The sequence below is a fragment of the Magnolia sinica genome, chromosome 1 (assembly GCF_029962835.1).
Source record: "Magnolia sinica isolate HGM2019 chromosome 1, MsV1, whole genome shotgun sequence".
NCBI lineage: Eukaryota > Viridiplantae > Streptophyta > Magnoliopsida > Magnoliales > Magnoliaceae > Magnolia > Magnolia sinica.
The window spans coordinates 26222684-26242252 of NC_080573.1; the positions used below are offsets into that span (position 1 = coordinate 26222684).

The window sequence follows — 19569 nt, forward strand, 5'->3', positions numbered from 1 at the left end:
GGCTGATATTTGTATTTTCCCTTCATCAGGGGCTGTCCAAAACAGACGACCATGGTGAGCTGGTCCGCTGGACGTCAGTAAGGTCGGCTTGATCATGGATAGTGTAGATAAAATACTTACATCATGGTGGGCCGCAAATAGGGGGGAGAGAGAGAGAGAGAGAGAGAGAGAGAGAGAGAGAGAGAGAGAGAGAGAGAGACGGCATGGTGAAGGGAGGAGCTTCGCCACTTTGAGCTTCTCTTAGTTTACAACACATACATCAAAATAGGTCCCACCACAAGTGGGCCCTCAAATAGAAATCAAGGGTGAAAATCCTAATATCACCGGCCGATTGCTAATCTTCTAGGCTCCTTAGAATGCTAAGCTTCTCGACTTCAATTTTGATCGAGGATGATGAAGATTGAAGGGTTAGGATGAGAGACGAGGGGGTAGGAAGTGGGCCACACTTGGTTATTCTCTCCTTAGAGCTTTTCTCTCATGGAAGCTTGGGAAATGGTGGAGAAAATAAGAGAGAGGAGATGTAAGGAGAGAGGGATGGGTGTGTGTTGACGTTTGGATGAGAGAGGGATGGGCTAGGTATGGGTTGTGATGGGATGTACTTGACATGAAATTGATTAATTGATGTGATAGATTGGGTAGAGATTCTCTTGGGATTCGCAATGCGTGGAGTTTTTCTCGAAATAAAGACGGACCCACAACTCCTGACCTGGGTATCGCATCGGTGCACAAGACGTTACATTGGAATCGTGGCAATGGCGCGGTCGCAATGGTACAAGTCTTAGGTCGAGTCAATTTAGATCTACAGGATGTGACTTAGGGTCGCGCGCAAATGTCGTTCACAGGTCGCGTGTTGCCGAAAATCGACGGGGAGGATCGCAAAGTTTAAGGAATGGTACGGTTTAGGATACGGGCCTTACATGTACAGATTGAAGATATGAATGATGATCTCCCTACAAAAGATTATTCCGAATAAAGGAGAAGGATAGCTTTATGTTTAGTTTTATTTATTTTCCACTGCACAATTTGGATAATGTAATAAACTCCCATTTAAAAGGGCATTAGACAGCTGAATTTTATGTCTTAATGAAATAAGAAGTATAGATGATTTTATTCTTGTGAATGGGTACCTTTGTGAATGTAACTGGATGTGATTTTAAAAAAAGGTGTGATTTTGAAGCATCCAATTATTACATTACTATCACCTGAAATTCTCGGGCACGAGTATGTACTCGGGACTACGTATATTTGGTTGTGATGCTTACTCTCATGTACCGTTAGTTGAGAGAGATAAGCTGGACTAAAGAGCCAATAAATACAATTTTGTCAGCTATAGTAGTCGTGTGAAGGGGTACAGGCTGTATGATCAGGTCACATGGAAAATCATCATTAGCTGTAACGTCAAATTCGACGAAGGATCCTTATTCCATAAGGATGAGCATGAGGAACTGAAAAAGTTGGTGGTGGACATTCAGTTGGACATAGATGAAACTCAGGCTGAGACAGAGACGCAGACAAAGGTATAAGAAGAGGTGGAGTAGCGACCTTTGAGAAGGAATCAATTGCAAGATCGGAGGTTACCAGCGACATACAGGGATGACTCTAATATCGCATATGCCCTCATTATGGATGAGGGAGATCCGTTCACTCTTCAAAAGGCTTTTGATGAGCCAGATGCTGAAAAGAGGAAAGCTGTGATGGATGATGAGATTGACTCCTTGTACAAAAATGAGACGTGGGAGTTGGTGAAGCTTCCCATCGGTTGAAAAGTGATCGTAAGCAAGTGGATCTTTAAGAAGAAACATGATAGGTATAAGGTAAGGTTGATAACGGAGGGATATGCTCAGAGGGAAGGTGTCAAATTCACTGAGATATTCGCACATGTGGTGAGCAACTATTTATCAGATTCGTGTTAACACTGTTTGTCCAATACAATATCGAGCTGGAACAAATTGATGTGAAGACTGCCTTTCTGCATGGGGAATTGGAAGAACATATCTACATGAAGCAACCTGAAGGCTTTGAAATAAAAAGGGGTATAGAACAGGGTTTGTAGGTTAAAGAGGTCATGATATGACCTGAAACTGTCGCCTAGGCAGTGGTATAAAAGTTTTGATTCTTTGATGGTGAGTTAAAGTTTACCAGGAGTGAATATGATCATTATATCTATTATAAGATGTTGAGTGATGGGAAGCTCATTATATTGGTGTTGTATGTTGATGACATGCTGATCACCAGTCATAGCATGTCTGATATCAATTTACTGAAGACTCAGTTATCAGGGACATTCGAGATGAAAGATCTGGGAGCTGTAAAGAGGGTTCTCGGCATTAATATACACAGAAACAGGAAAAGGAGTAAGCTTTTGTTATCTCAGAAGGAATATCTTGAGCATGCATTAATGAAGTATGCCATGGACAAGGCAAATATGGTTAGCGTTCCTCACGCGACTCATTTTAAATTTTCTTCTGAATAGTGTCTTAAAACCAAAAAAGAAAAGCATGAGATGTTTCATGTGCCTTATTTGAATGCGGTTGATAGTTTGATGTATGCCTAATTTTTATAAGACTGGATACTTCACATGCGGTGGGTGTTGTCAGCAGATACATGTCTAACTTCAGAAAGCAACATTGAGAAGTAGTGAAATGGCTATTTCGATACATTCGAGGTATGCAGGACTAAGTCTTGACATTTAAGAAATCAAGGGCTAAGCTAGTAGGTATGTGGATTCTAATTACACGGGAAGTGTGGATTCTAAGAGGTCGACTTCTGGTTACTCGTTTGTGTTAGTGGGTGAAGCGATCAGTTGGATGTCAAAGCTTAAGTTTGTAATGACTCTTTCCACAACTGAAGCTGAGTCTATGACAGTGATGGAGGCATTCAAGGAAGGTGTTTGGTTAAAGGGGATGATGAATTAGCTGGGGCTTCAGTAGGTTGTCGTGCCAGTTAATTATGATAGCAAAAGCATAATCAATTTGGCTAAAAATTTTGTTTAACACTCATGTACTAAACGTATTGATGTTTGTCACCATTTTATCAGACATGTGCTTGCAGAAGAAAGCGTGACTATGGAGAAGATTCACACAAGCATGAATTCGGTGGACATGCTCACTAAGGTGGTTCCCACAGAGAAGTTCAAGTTCTGTGGAGATATGCTGCAAGACAGAATGAAAGATGTGGAAAAAGACGCTACGAAGATTGGCGATTGAAGACATGGGGGAGATTGTTGATTGATATCTTAAATTTGTAAATCAACAGGTTCGTCGATGACAGTTCGATGCCACCGAGTAGACTTCGATGCCATCGAAGTCTTGCTCAATGCCATCGTAAAAATTCAGAATTTCTCATGTTACTTGCTAGACACTTTAGGTGTGCTGCTCGATGTCATCGAAAGAGATTCGACACCATCGAAGGTTGTTCGATGACATCGAAGGCATGCTCGATGACATCAGAAAAATCTAAAAAAAAATACATGTTTAGTTGCTTGAATGTTTTGGTGTTTTGTTCGATGACATCAAAGGGATTCGATGACATCAACAGTCTTTCGATGCCATCGAAGTCTCATCGAATGATCGCACAGAGTTGCGTAAGTGCGGGATTTGTTTCCTATTTCGATTGCGATTCTCATGGAGGTTATATATATGGGTGTAATAGGGTTTAGGGTATTTCTCAAGGCTTTCTAATTTGTTCTTAGGATTTTAAGGGCTTGTAAGGGGAGATTCGAGGCTTGTTCGAATCCGGTATTCTCTCTATCTCTTGTAATTTCTTCTTTTATAGTGCATTACTGTCGCTTTGTGTCGTGGTTTTTCCAAGACGATTTTTTCAGGTTAAATTCAGTTTGTTTGTGATTGGACTTGGTTGTTGCGATTGGAGTACTTTGCTTGATTCATCTTTGTGTGCTTCCGTGGTCCCCCAATAGTTTGTGGGGTCTAAATTCGGTGTGATGATAGTATACTTGATGAAGAATGTATGTACCAAATTTGGCTCAATCTGATCTATCTAACATATTCATCTAATTTATGTTATGTGTGCCATGTTTGTTGTCCGGTGCAATGATCTACACTAATACCATTCTAAATGGTCCAGATTTAAGGTATTGAAAGAGATCAAATCGAGCGTAAATTTTAAAAGATTGATAGTATACTTGATGAAGAATGTATGTACCAAATTTGGGGTCAGTATGATCTCTCTAACCTATTTATCTAATTTATGAAATGTAGGCAATGTTTGCTATCCAGTGTGGTAGTTGACACAGATACCCTTTTGAATGGTCCAGATTTAAGGTACCCACAGAGATTCAATTGGGCCTAAATTTTGTGGGATAATATTATACTTGATGAAAAATGTATGTACTAACTTTAGGATCAATTCAATTCATGTAATCTATTAATTCAATTTATGTAATGTGTGCCATGTTTGGTATCCAATTTAGTGGTTAACATAAATACACTCTTCTAAATGATTCAGATTTAAGGTATCCAAAGAGATCCAATTGGGACTGAATATTATGAGATGATAGTATATTTGATGGAGAATAAATTTAAAAAATTGTAGTTAATTCAAACTTTCTAACTTATTCATCCAATTTATGAAATGTGGGCAATGTTTGTTATCCAATACAGTGGTCAGCATAGATACCCTTTTGAACACTCCAGATTTAAGGTATCCATAAAGATTAAATTGGGCCTAAATTTTTTGGGATAATAGTATACTTGATGAAGAATGTATTTACTAAAATTTAGGTCATTTTGATATGTCTAACCTATTCACCCGTTTAGTCAATGTGGCCCATGTTTGTTCTATAGTGCAGTGGTCAACATTGATAGCATTTTGAACGGTCCAGAGCTAATGCATTTAAAGAGATTCAATTGGGTCAACATTTTGTGAGTTAATAGTATACTTGATGAAGAATGCATGTACCAATTTTGAGTCCAATATGGTATGTATAACCTTTAACGGGTTTTGTGAACTAAAGAAATCGAGCCTTGCCATTACCCTTATCAAGTCCTTTGGGTTTCAACTCATGCACATCATATCTATAGTGTGCTTATGGCAAGGCCTAATTCCGATGGTGTGGTCCACTTAAGCTCTCGATTAGCCTCATTTTTGGGCTCGTGCCATAGGCCGATTTGAAAAAAAGAGAGTGAATGGTATGGATCTAACACATACGTAGTAGTGTGGCCCACAAAATACCCACTCGAAAGATTTTGCTAGCCATCAAATATGATTTAATTGAGAGGAGTCAGTGTATGCTAAAGTATAAATACGTATACATTCATATGAATGTATTTTTATTTTTTATTTTTAAAATTTTTAGTGCTGGTGTCAGCTGACATCAGTACTTTTTACATGGACCAATAAGAAGCGACAACATTGGATTTGCCAACATCAACGATATGCATTCATTGAGAAATACTCTACTGATTTGACTAATAACTATTGAGAAATGCTCTAGTGATATGAAAACACTGTAACTAATAGTGCTCCTAATTGCGTTGGCCGTTTAGACAATTCAATTGATCAATTGGAACTTGCAATTAAGTCCAAAACATATTTCATGGGATAGCATGTGAAAATTTAAGATGATCCAATCCATCCTTAGCTTGGCTTTATTTTTTGTAGCCACCATTTTTCTAAGCCATGGGTGGATGTTATGATTGCCAGATAGAAATAATCCTTCACAATCATAAGCATGCACGAGGGGCCTTAACAAACAAATGGATATTATTAATTGGAAGATTTATGTGTAAAAAATTTTGATCGTCAATATTAAATGTTATTGATGAGATGGTTAAGATTGCCAGATCGACGTTTGCATGGTAGCTCATTTGTGAGCATTGAATCTAATGAAAAGTTAAGACCATTGGATTGAATTATCCAGGTGTCTCAATGCAACTTGAAGCATTATAAGTTTAGTGCTCTAAGAGCTCCGAAACAATTCTCTTAACCATTTGCACCCACCCTTTTAGCTAGACACATCCTTTCTAATAATTTCTTCCATGTATAAAGTAGGAAGTTAGTGTTGGGATTCGCGAAAGCACATAGAGCAGAATCAAATAAAGTACTTGCAATCACACAAAGCAAATCCAATAGAGAACACTTCAAATTTATGTGGAAAAACCCATGCGGGAAAAAACCATGGCATAAAGCGATGATACACTATGAATAACAAAGTTACAAGATATGAAACATTACCGATTTAACGCCCCAAGGGAAAATCATAGTTTTTTCTCTCTCCAAAACCCTCTCAAACCCTTAAGCATGTCTAGGCTTAACCCTAATCTTGATTACACACACACACACATTATAAAATAAACATAAAAATAAATAGCATAAAAATACACAAAACCAAGCAATTCGTAGACCTGTTGATTCAAATGGTCGAGATGCGTCAATCGATCAGGTTGACATGTCTACCAAAGTTTTTAACCTATCAAAAACTCCAAAAAACAGTCCAATGTTTTTGTCAAAAAATTGAATATTTTTTATGTCCTTCGACCTATCGACTAGACCGTCAACTGGTTGATGACCCATGTTTCAGCATAGATTTGAGGCATCCAATTTTTAACAATCTCCATTACAACTCTAATCTTCATGCTACAACACACCATGTTCGATCCTTCATCTCTACTTTGTCTCCATCATATCTTCACAATCACCACTTCTCATGCATACTTCGTCTTCACTCTATGTTTGCTAGACCCAGAGAAGTCGCATAGAACTTGAACTTCTCTATAATAACCACCTTGGTAAGCATAAATGCTGGATTCGTGCTTGTAGTATCTTCTTGAGAGTCACACCTCCTTCCTATAGTACCTTCATGCCCCGCTCGCTCATGTGGCCTACATGCACATGCCACATACGTGCTAATGCGGAATCCACTACAAATGTTACATCTCCACCTGATGAAGTGCTCTCGATCAACTTACAGAGGTAGCTATTCCTCTGTGTTTTTATGACTATAAGTGCCCCTTTGAAACCTTAAGGATATGATCAAAGCAGGTGAATTTATGCCCAAGTGCCTCGAGTGCACCCAGAGACATCAGACTTTTCCTTAACTTAGGGATGTGTCTCACATCAGTTTAGATACGCTCCATGCCATTAAACATTTTGATGCACACCAATCCAACACTAACAACATTACAAACATTGTCATTGCCCATGAATACCTGACCACCATTGCACTCGTTGTAACTAGTGAACCAACTCCTATGAGGGGTCATGTGATACAAAGCCCCCATATCCAAAATCCATTCATCATCAAAATACATAGATTTTGATGCAGTCAACATACGACTACCGCTCGCCTCCTCACAAAATTTCACAGTGTTGGCCTCTCTGAAAGAACCCTCTAATTTCTCCTTCTTAGACTTGAGATTCTCACAATCCTTATTCATGTGCCTTTTCATGCCATAACTCTAGTACTTCAGCTTGCCTTTTCCATTGCCCTTAAATTTGGATCTCGATTGTGAAGATTGTTCACTCCCCAAGTATAGGGTTGTGATGTAGTAATAAACTCGGTGAGACCGAGGTCGAATCCCAAGGGACTGATACCTGTACTTAATCTGAAACTAAGTAGAACTAGAACTAGACTAAGATGAAATTTAAATCAACAGTAATTTGAGGAATAATGGTGAAATACTGATCTAAAACTTTAAAGAATTCAAAGGTAGGAAACTAGGGATTTAGAGGATCCACTTGTAGAGATCAGGGGGATCTTATGCTGTTTCAAGAACTCAACTGGACTTAGAGTCTCATCTTTATCCAGTGAAAGGTGTAACCATGAAAATCAACTGAACTTCCTTTGATATAGTTTTCAAGAGATGAAAGGTATATGAATTAGAATGGATTTCATCACCAAACCATGCCCAGGAGACAAAGTAAACAACAGAATTAAACTAATTAAAACCAATCAATATGATATGAGGGTTAGGAAAGGTTTTGCCATCCAATCATGCCCAGGAGACGATGGTGAACAATAGGGCTTCCTGACATCATAATCAAAAGAAGGAAGGGAATATGCTCAAAGCTATCGCAGACCCATTATAATTTTAGTCACAACAGACCATTAAAAACTGAAAACATTTCCTTAATTAAACTAGTATCAAGTTCAATTTAATTTAAATAAAAAGGCATAAACAACAAGTCTCCCCATCACGCTATAAGCTTCACCTCTTAGCCCTAGCTAAGAGGTTTAACCCAACATGATGGGGTTAAATCTCTCAAAAATAATCATGAAAAAAAAAATTAAATAAATAAAAATTCAACAACTCTCTCTCTTCTCTTTTGCTTCACGTCCAGCCAAGCCAAGCTTCCCCTTGGAATCCCTGCCAATTGAAATCCCCTCCCTCTCCCTTCTCTCTTGTATTTTATACATGCCAGGGGCCGTGGAATGGAGTGCGTCCCAAGAGACTGGAGTCGGTGGCCCCTTTTATGCAGAGGAATTTGCATGCGAAAGGAAACGCAACTCACTTGCGTTTGGCCTGAATCTTGGGACGATGGAGTAGCTGATTTTGAGATCTGAGCTGTTCAGACTCCTTGGTGACGGAAGGTGACCCCATAGGAAGACTTTGAACGGTTCAGATCAACTTCGGCAACCTTCGCACCGAATTCGGTGTTTGCGCACGATCCTAAGCCAGGTCCCGCGCACCGACGTCGGCTCGATCTGAAACTTATGTCTTGACGATCGCGTCGTCGCCGCGGTTCCAACGCCGTGACTTGCGCACCGAACCGATACCCAGGTAAGAAGATGCCGATCAGCGTTTATTCCGAAGAATCACCGCGCGTTGCGGATTTCGAGGGAATCTCTACACAATAAATCCCATCAATCATCATTAAATGCAACCTTATCTCAAGTACAACAACCCATACCCCTTTCTTCACAAAGTCAACTCTCTCTCTTCACCCATCCCTCCTTTACTCACTTTTCAAACAAACCCATGCCCCATTAATTACACCCATCACTCCATCACCTCATATCACTCCCATCCTCTCATTTTCTCTCTCATTTTCTCATATCTCTCCAAGCAACCCCAAGCCCCAAACGTCCAAGCTTCCTCTCCCTCTCAAGTGTGGTCCACCTTCCATCATCCATCTACACCCTCCCATCTCTCATCCTCACCATCAAGAGTCCATCATCCTCCATCAAAGTTGAAGCTGAGGGGCATTGGAGTCTAAGAGACCAAGAAGAAGGAAGATAAGGTGGGTGTTTTGCCATTATTTTAAATTATAGGGCCCACTTGTTGGTGGGACCCATTTGGATGTATGTGATTTAATCAAGAGGGCCCATAGTGGCGGGGTTCCTCTATCTCACCGTATATCTCTCTTTCTATCTCTCTCTCTCTTCCTTTGTGATGGTGTGAATCCCACCAATATGTGTTACATCTACCCGTCCCTCTACATTAGACGGTGTGGCCCATCTTATTGTAGGTGATGATCCACACCATCCACCGTTAGGTGGGCCAAATACTTTATATATATGTAAATATATGTTATATTTCATATAATATATATAATATATATAATATAATATGTATTATATATATAATATAATATAATATATATATATTATATGTATAAGTATTGGTGGGCCACATTCACGTGGGACCCACCACATTTTTGTGAATATATATACAAACCGTCCAGCGTCCCTGGACGCTGGACGTTGCACATTGTTAAAAAAAAAAAAAAAAGGAGAGAGAGAGAGAAGAAAGGAGTGGTGGGCCACTCATGCAGGCCCCACCTTGATGTATATGTAAGATCCGAGCCGTCCATGTTGTTCCTCAACTCATTTTAGGCGTTGAGCCGAAAAATGAAGTTGATCCCATTTTCTGGCGGGCCGTACCATAGGAAACAGTGTCCTACCTTTGATTTACTCCCGGATGCCTGGACATCTGAAAAAGCTCAATATTGGACTCTATGGAATGGTATCAAGCCACGAGACCAATGGATGGAGTGGATCGTCCAATGCGGGCCCCACCTAGAAAAACCTCAAAACGTTCTTTTTCAAAAAAAAAAAGAAAAGAAAGAGGCGGCGCGCCGCAGGCGCGCCGCGCGCGACGGCTGACGGCCGGCTCGCCCTGGCCCACTGGCACTCGGCCATGGCACACGTGCTTTGATGGGCCCCATGTACGCCCCCAAAATTCAGTATATGGAACTCGTGGGCCACATCATTGAAAATCATGTGAAGACATACTAAAACATATAAAATCATTTGGCAGGGCCCACCTGAGTTTTGGATGTTGCTTAAACTTGGTCTGTACCCTCAGTCAAGTGGGACACACATAATGGACGGGCTGGATTGTGAATCACATCTCGGTGGGCCCCAAACCAAAAAATAAATAAAAAATAAAAAATAAAAAATAAAAAATAAAATTTAAAGCATGCCGTGACGGGCGGCCAAGAGGCCGGGACCCACGGCTCCATCCGTGGGCCCCACCATGATGTATATTTTGTATCCACACCACCCATTTGGTGGGCCACTATGTGGACCCCACCATAAATCAGGCCAATCCAGCGCTCGGGCGGCCCACATCACAAGAAAAGCAGTGTGAATTGAACTCTACCATTGAAACCCTTTTCGGGTCCACAGAAGTTTCAGATCCAGCTGAAAATTGTTGTTCCCCTCCTCCCGGCCCGTGTGACCTTATGAATAAGTTGGATTTCAAATGGACATTTCGGTGGGCCTTACCCAAGGTCCAAGTGACCTTATGAATAGGTTGGATTTCAAATAAATATTATGGTGGGCCCTAGGCCCATGTGGTGGAGCCATATTGATATATTTCTAGCCGATTGGGGAGGCCCACCTTGATATATATATATATAAGGCCCATGAGGTTAGGCCCATTCGACGGATTGGTGGCCCGATGTCGAGGCCCACTCTGATATCTATAAGGGCCATGTTACGAGACCCATTGTGATGTTTTCAAAGGCTCATGGAGTATGACCCATTGCAATGTACATAAGGCCCACTAATGCGGCCCACTTGACTTATATAAGGCCCATATGAGATGGCCCATTTGATGTAACTGAACACTATGGGTCGAGGCCCAATGAGATGTATATTAGTCCATTGCAATGTGTGATTTCCTATGGTATGTGTAATGGTGCTTTATGGCGGGCTAAGCCTTGGGAACAATGTTGGTTTGACGTCCACATTGTAAGGACAATGTTGGTTAAATGTCCGCATTGTCACACTCCTTAAGGCCACTGATAGGTTCATACTTATACTCTGCAGGCCGTCTATGCCCATTTCTGTGATACGCAGAGCCCATCCCTATATGCATGTTTAGTATAGATCCATGGTTCATGATCATTCGCATCATATGTATGCCTGACGTGAGGAGTGACCGATCATAGCATATGCCTTTGGGCAGACTGTTTATGGGCTCCCTGATAGGCGGAGTTGCCCCATATAAGTGCATGGTACATACAGACTGTTGCATGACGATAATGTGACTCATGCACTTGCATTTGTGTGATTATAGTTACTATATGCCCTAGCGACATCGGGCCATAGCCTCCACGCAGATACATCGTGGATGGCAGGATGAGACCGAAAATATTTGATTCAGCATACGGGCACCATAGATGTCCATCGGTGAAAATCCCTAAACCCGATGGTACCGAGGATGACTCCAATGTCGAGACCGGTGGATATATGAGCGCACGAGGGCCGAATACCGTAGGCCGCGTCTCCCACCGTGTCGTGGTCGGTTGGAAAGGAGTGTGGCCTTACTCGCCCGAGGGTAGGGGCAATACTAGTCTGAGTTTGACCCGCTCGCGAATGGGTCCGCTATCGTCGTGCCGAATAGGTATTGGCATACTATTGGTCAGTCGGATAGTGAGGTTTCTTACGCTCATGGACTGCTCGCGCTGAGAGAGCAGGAGTGCCATTTGGAGTGTATTGAACCGGTGATTATCGAGAATGAGAACGGTACCGATACATGTTGAGGATTGGCATGCTTGAATTGCATTTCATATCGCATGGCCGTGTTTTTGGCCGATGGCATTCATATCTTGCACCGCATAGCCTGGTACGAGCCGATTGCATTCATGTGCTCATTACCATGTTTCCACATCACTCCGACCTTGCATTTTGAGTACGTTTATATTGTGCCACACACTTACACCACCCTCTAAGCTTTCCATAAGCTTTATGCACGATTGATGCGTGCAGTGGCCAAGGGCGTGTCGCACCTTAAGTCTCGCCGTAGTTGGCCCGTGGCTGAGTCGGAGTTTTGTCTTTTATCACATTGTATTTTCCTTTTCTATCGCATTGTACTAAAAAGTTTTTGATCATAGTGGATTTTGTGGTGGTGTTCTTGTGATTATTAGTTGTGGGTTATGCTTTTGTTATGCTCATTATGAATCAGACTGATGATTTGAAATCCTCCTTGTAGCATCCCAGGATCGGAACCTGGTGAATGGGTGCCGGGATCCGAAAATGGGGTTCTACGGAGGCTATCGGCGCCGGATTCGGCGATTGGGACGATGGAGTAGCTGATTTTGAGATCTGAGCTGTTCAGACTCCTTGGTGACGGAAGGTGACCCCATAGGAAGACTTTGAACGGTTCAGATCAACGAACCGATCATGATCTTGATCGTGGAACGGCCTGGAAGTCCCGGTTTTCTCGGACGCGGAAAATAGGCCCTGCGCAAGGATGGGTTTGCTGTTGAAGACGGTGGGGCCCACTTCGATTTTGTTTTGAGAAATCCATTCCGTCCACCGGATTCCTCTTGAAATTTCGGTCAGAAATGACTGCTTTTGGATTGCTTTTGATGCGGCCCTTTGATGTTTTGCTTCCACCGTCCATCCTGCGTTTGATCACGATTTACACGTGTGTGCACAGTGGGAACAGGAGGGCACCTAAGTGAGGGTTACACCCCATCTATTGAGCGACTGGATGGTCCAGATTATCAAAATACATGATGGGTGGGGCCCATTATTAAAACCCGGTCCGTCCGCTGGTGTTTTTGCACAGGAAGAAGATTTGAGTCGGTTAGCTTGCACTGACCGACTTTATGAAATTTGGTGCACAGAAGGACCACGTGCACTGTGTACACGTGCTTCAAGCATGGGTCCACTGAGATGTATTCAGAAAATCTGCTCCATCCAACTTGTTTTTCATATAATTTAAAGGGTTGAGACCAAAATTGAAGCATATCTAGATAGCAGGTGGGCCCAAAATCAGAGTTTTAGGGGCTGATCTGTCCGTTGGGCCATTTTCACAGGGATCGAACGGATGAAATTCGACATGTACGGTTAATTTATGGTCCTCAGGCCATGTATGAAGTTTCGAGCTGAACGGATGGTGGGAACCCTGTGATCTTGCATTCTGGATGTCTTTCGGGCTGCTTGAGCTTCAGTTTCTCGATTTTTGCGGATCCCTGGCGTGTAATTCCGTCGATCTTGGTCCCTTGGAGTCCGTCCCTTGCCTTTAGTGTCATCAGAGCGTTAAATCCATGCTTTAAGCTTCCTTTTCAGTCCTTGCTCGTAAATACACTTTGCATCATAAACATGATTAAAGCGGGCCATTAAACGGTATCATGTTCGTAAATCCAAGCAATAACTGGGGTCTAATATGCAATATTTGACCCTCAACAAAGATCCTTTATCCTACTCATAATTTCTCCCCCTCGTAACCAGTAGTACATTTTGAGAAGCACCTACATTACTACTTTTCTTTCTCATCACCTTCGACTAAAGAGCTGAGATAATGGTATCAATGCTAATGGTTATCTTACCAGTCCATAAAGAGTCTTTGAATGACTCATGCGATTCTGAAAGAAAATTCAACAGAATACATGCTTGATCTAAATCCTTCATCACCTCATCCACATCTAACAATTTACAAACATGCCTATTGAAGTTACTGATGTGGGTTTTAACATTAGCCCCCTCAATAATATTTACATTAAACAATTGTAGCTTTACATACAAACGATTCTCAAGAGACTTCTTCGCATAGATGTTCTCTAACTTCGCCCATGTATCAGACATAGTCTTCTCTCTCATAACATTGCAGAGGACCTCATCTATTACACACAACTGGTTTGAAATATTGGCCTTTTGATCTAATTTGTTTCACTTTTCTTCTTTAATAGTTTTCAGTCATTTTCTAAGGAGTGCATCTTCCAATCCTTGCTGAATTAGAAAGCCTTTCGTCTTCACCTTTTATAGTTCAAAGTTTTTTTTTTTTTTTTTAGAATACTTGTGTACATCGAACTTCATGTTAAATTCCATAGATACATTTTCTTTGGATTCGATCTGCTTCCTAATGGTATCTTTGAGACTACTTGTTAGGACTCATAGAAGCACATGATGGAATTAAGCAAAACAATCACAATCGCACAAAGCAAATTTAACAAAGAACACTCTAAATTTAAGTGAAAAAACACTTGCGGAAAAAAAAAAAAAAAAAAAAAAAACACATAGCACAAAGCGATGATGCACTGTGAATAACAAAGTTCCAAGAGAAAAAACCTTGTCGACTTAAAGCCCCAAATGAAAAACCTAGCCTTTTCTCTCCCCAAAACCATCTCAAACCCTTAAGCACATCTAGCTTAACCCTAATTCCGATTACACCATATACATAATATATTATAAAACAAAAATAGAAATAAACCATGCAAAAATGTGCAAAATTGTGCAATCCATCGACTTGTCAATTCAACCGATAGAGACCCGTCGATCGATCGGGTCGACTTGTTGACCAGAGTTTTCGAACTATTGAAAACTCTAAGAACAATCCAAAGATTTTTGCCAAAAAACTGAATAATTTTGATATTCTTCAACCTGTAGATGCAGCTGTCGAGCTATCGATGGCCCCTGTTTTAGCATAGATTGGAGGACATCTTATCCTTCCAATTAGTTATTAAGAGATTTTATAAAACAAAAGGGAACACATGATGGTTTGGCCTTCAATAGTAGTATTTCTATTATATTTTTAGCAGTGTGCACCATTTTCTCTCCTCTTGGGGTGTAACCTCACAAGACGCAAATTTGGTCAAATAAAAAAACTAGGTGGGACTATTGTGACATCCACTCCATCCATTAGTTGTGGCAGATCATGTCGAGATGGGAAATGAGATCTGAGGCATATCTAAATGTGGGTCGGGTTCGACCTTACCCCACGTTTTTATAAATCTTGGTCACTCCTATGTATAACTGTGCACAAGAATCCCATACTCCAATAACAATGAAGTATGGTTATTGGACCATAGCTTGGTTATGGTACTACTGAGAATATGAATGGTTCTGATCAGTGGACCATCATAGCATGTGGGCCCCACTGGGGAAACACATGATGACCATCCTAAGTGGCATGATAGGCAAAATGAACATCCATAGCCCAAAATTCGCCAAAATGTTCTCCAATTACAAGTTACAATCAAACAATTCCCAAACAAAAAAGACAACAAATTCAACAAGAAAACACAAAACCAGAATCAATCAAATCATAAGAACCCAACAACCATATCCAAATTATCTATCTTTCCAAACCCAAATCAGAAAACAAAAAACGATTATTTCATTTAATTCTAATGTAAGGTGCTCGTTTTTGGTTCCCCAAAACAATTTTTAATGCCGAGAAAAAAAAAAAAACCCAATTACAGGATTCAAATTACAAAACAAAGGTGAAGAGCAAAAGGCAAAAGGATAAAAGGAGGGAAAGATAATGAGGAACTCACAGATTTCCAGGAATGCAGAGAGAGAGAGAGAGAGAGAGAGAGAGAGAGAGAGAGAGAGAGAGAGAGAGAGAGAGAGAGAGAGAGAGAGAGGACACCGTTACATTAAAGTTTAAAGCCGGCGATTAGCTCGAAGAGGATATATTGGGAGAGCGGCTTAGGTGCGGCCCGGGCCTCATCCAAGACGGGGCAGCCCTTATTGTGGGGCCCACCTTAGATGCATGTATTGTATATCCACACCGTCCATCCATTTTTCCAGATCATATTAGGGCATGAGCCAAATTAGTCATATCCAAAACTCGGCTGGACATTACCATAGGAAACAGTGGTGATTGAATGCCACACCATTAAAATCTTACTAGGGTCCACTATGATGTTTCGGTGATGTTTATTTGATAAGGTCACATAAACCTGGACGAAGGGGAAAACAAATATCAGCTTGATCCAAAACTTTTTTGGCCCACCAAAGTTTTTAATGGTCTATTACTATTACTACTGTTTCCTATGGAATGGTCCTGAGACTTGTATCTGTTTCATTTTTGGACTCATGCACTCAAATGATCTAGGAAAAGGATGAAGGGTGTGGATATAGAATACATACATTAAGGTGGGCCCCATGTATGGGTCGTACATAATCCAATCCCATTGATTGAAGGGAAGCGGATTAGTGGGTGTTTCCCTGACCGCGGGCCCCACCTTGATGTATGTGTTGTATATCCACATTCGAGTAAGGCGGCTCGGGTGGGTGGGCTCTATCATCATGTTTATGAGAAATCCACCTCGACCACATGAGGCAGCCCATCTTAGGTCCAGGGGCTCAAAATAAACCCATTTTAGCATATATGGCAATGCCTCACCTGAATCACAAATGGATCTTATTTTTGGGCCTAAGCCTAAATTTCTGTGGGCCATGTAATGGTTGGAGTGGGTTTAATATGATCATCACAGCAAACCCTATAAAAATAAAGGGTATATGTTTCTCTCCTTACTGTTTCCTTTGTTGTGGCCCACTGAATTGAGTCATTGATTAGTATCATTCTAGCTCTAGCCTAACATGACATAACATGTAATGATTAGAATGGATCTCACATGGACGTAAGCACATTGGTGTGCCGGTCAAAAATCAAGGATGGACATCCGATAAAATTCCTTTTTTAAAATGTGAGGGGACATCTATCATACTTTTTAAATTTTAGAAGAGGCACGCCCCTTGATTTTTTTACAGGGCCCACTATCATCTGTATATGAAATCTACTCCGACAACTAGATGTGTACTCTCATGATAGGCCCAAGGCCAAAAAAATTAGGCTGATCTATGATCCAAGTGGGCCACACCAAAGGATGTAGATGGGAGAGGGACATCCACCTTTGATTTTTATAGGAATAACCATGATGATTATATGAAATCCAATCCAACCATTAAATGTCACACCAAAATCTACATATGTGGCCCAAAACTCAAGCCCATCCATGATCCAAGTGGGCCACACCAATGGAAACAATTTAGAGGGTTATCATTGCCTCATACACTTTCAATCCTGCAATCTATCTAAATCACAGACGGGGCTGATTTCTAGGCCCCATACATAACATGGGTGACATGACGCACCTAGAGGTTGGGCCCCAAGCCCACTTGAGCCAGCCAAACGTCTTTAAAGAAATCTATTAAAGTACTACTCTAATGATAATTAAATTAATGTGTAAGTAAGGCCGAAAGTTTGGGCGGGTTCAACCTGATCCATGACCCACCCGATATTGGGTTAGGCTCGGGTAGGATGTATCATGTTTGGTCTCGGGCTTGGGCTATACAAACACCAACCTGATAAAACTTGGGTTGGGCTCGGGTTGAGGTCTCGAGATGCCCGACCCAACTTAAACCCAATCGATATATAAGTTATTTATAAATTATAATTAAGTGTGGATTGTATGTATTGAAGGCATAGGAAATTCTAGTGCCGTCAGGTCTCATTGGTTCATGTCATTTCCAATGACTCAAACTAACAGGATATGTTGGATTTCTCTCTCCCAAATGGATTGTGTGCTATACAACACGACTTTTAAAGTAGTTGTCCCATATTTTAGAAAAAAAATGAAATTCTTTACGATGAATAACTACTTATATAATTAATAAAATCATAGATACAAAAAATAAAACGTGTATTGAAATATAATATACTAATGTAATAATGAAAATATGAGCATTTATCCAACCGACTAAGAGCCCGCGTGGGTTGGGTTGGGTTGGGTTAGGATTGTGGTATAGGAACCTTGGGTTGGGCTATGGTTGATCACCAACCCGACCCAACCCAACCCAACCCAACCCAACCCGTTCCCTATGTGTAGGTTGTTGAAAAACTTTTTTTAAAAAAAATATTATTATTCAAAACCTTTGGAAAAAAGGTACCAGAATATAAATTCTTTAATATATTACATATTTAGAATGAAATAAAATAAATCCCACAATATCTTTTAAACAAAGTCAGAGTTCTTAGTGACTTTTCGAGTGACTCTTGCTTTCTTGTGAAATCGAGTTAATTTGGCTGAGTTTGATTCGAGTCACTAAGTTTTAGAGCCATGATTTAGTCGAGTTAACTTAGCTGAGTTTCAGTTGAGTCACCGAGTTTTAGTATGTCGAAAGTAGCTCCGACATTGAATTATGTACGTTGGCCCAACATTCGAGCTAGCTAGGCCCATCCTGAATCTGCAGGCTCGTTGACAACCCTATGAAAAAAAATAAAAAATCAACGGTCCACATCCAACATACATCTGTGGGCTCACCTGAGAAGTTGACTGAGCTAATTTTGAGTAATGATATACATTGTGGGGTACAGCTCATGAATGCCCTCGTGTTGCATTCACACGACAAATGCACGTTAATGTAGGGCTGAAAGTCCGGCAGGTTGGATCGGGATGGTGCTCGACCCTAGCCCAACCCAGGGTTCCTATATCTCAACCCTAACCCAACCTAACCCAATATCAAGTTGGGAATTCTCAACCCAAGCCCAACCCAAGTAGGCTTGGTCAGGTTGGCTGGGTGGATATATGCTAATATTTTTGCTATTATATTTTCAATACACATTATTTTTTGCACTTATGATTTTATTAATTATATATGTAGTTATTTATCATAAAAAAATTCACTTTTTCTAAACAAACAAGTTTAAATATAGGACAACTACTCCTTTAAAGTGGTGTTGTGTTGTGTTTGTATCACACAATCTATTTAGGAGAGAAATCCGGCCTATCATGTTAGCTTCAGTCATCGGAAATGACGTGGTCCAATGAAACTTGACGGCATCGAAATTTCCCGTGCCTTCAACTGAGACAATCCACACTCAATTATAATTTATAAGGAATATATATATATATATGGATCGGGTTTGGGTTGGGTTGGGTAACCCAAGACTTCAACCTGAGCCCGACCCAAGTTTTATCGGGTTGGTGTTTGTATAGCCCAAGCCCGAGAATGAACCCAAGGCCCAGCCCAATGTCCGGTCGGTCACGCTTGGTTGGGATGAATCCAACCTACGTTTATGTTAGCAGACGAGTGTGAATTAGATGGTCTCATTTTCCAAGAAAGCGTGGAGTAGTGTAACACTCCGGTCATTCACGCAATCAGATGGACGAGAATACAGAATGTTTCATGTGGTGTGGTGGGCCACAACCCTAGTATAATTGACCACACTTACAATTACATTGAGCTTCCACTGATTTCGTTTCAATCATTCATTTGTAGGGCTCTGATGGAGTCAAGAGGGGCTGTCCCAACTGACTCGGCTTCGGTGGATCCATAACTGTGGGGCCCACCATGATGTATGTGTCATATATCCACGACGTTCATCTGTTTCACCAGATCATTTTAGCCTATGAGCCAAAAAAAAT

At 40.9% G+C, this 19569-nt stretch overlaps 1 long non-coding RNA gene across 1 annotated transcript in view; it reads right to left on the minus strand.

Annotated features, from left to right (window-relative positions):
* Positions 1–15750, minus strand: part of LOC131237560 (uncharacterized) — a 29644-nt gene extending 13894 nt beyond the window's left edge. The window contains exon 1 of the long non-coding RNA XR_009167320.1: positions 15691–15750. This is a non-coding gene — a long non-coding RNA (uncharacterized LOC131237560). The remainder of the gene's footprint in view (positions 1–15690) is intronic.
* Between the last annotated feature and the right edge of the window lie 3819 nt (positions 15751–19569).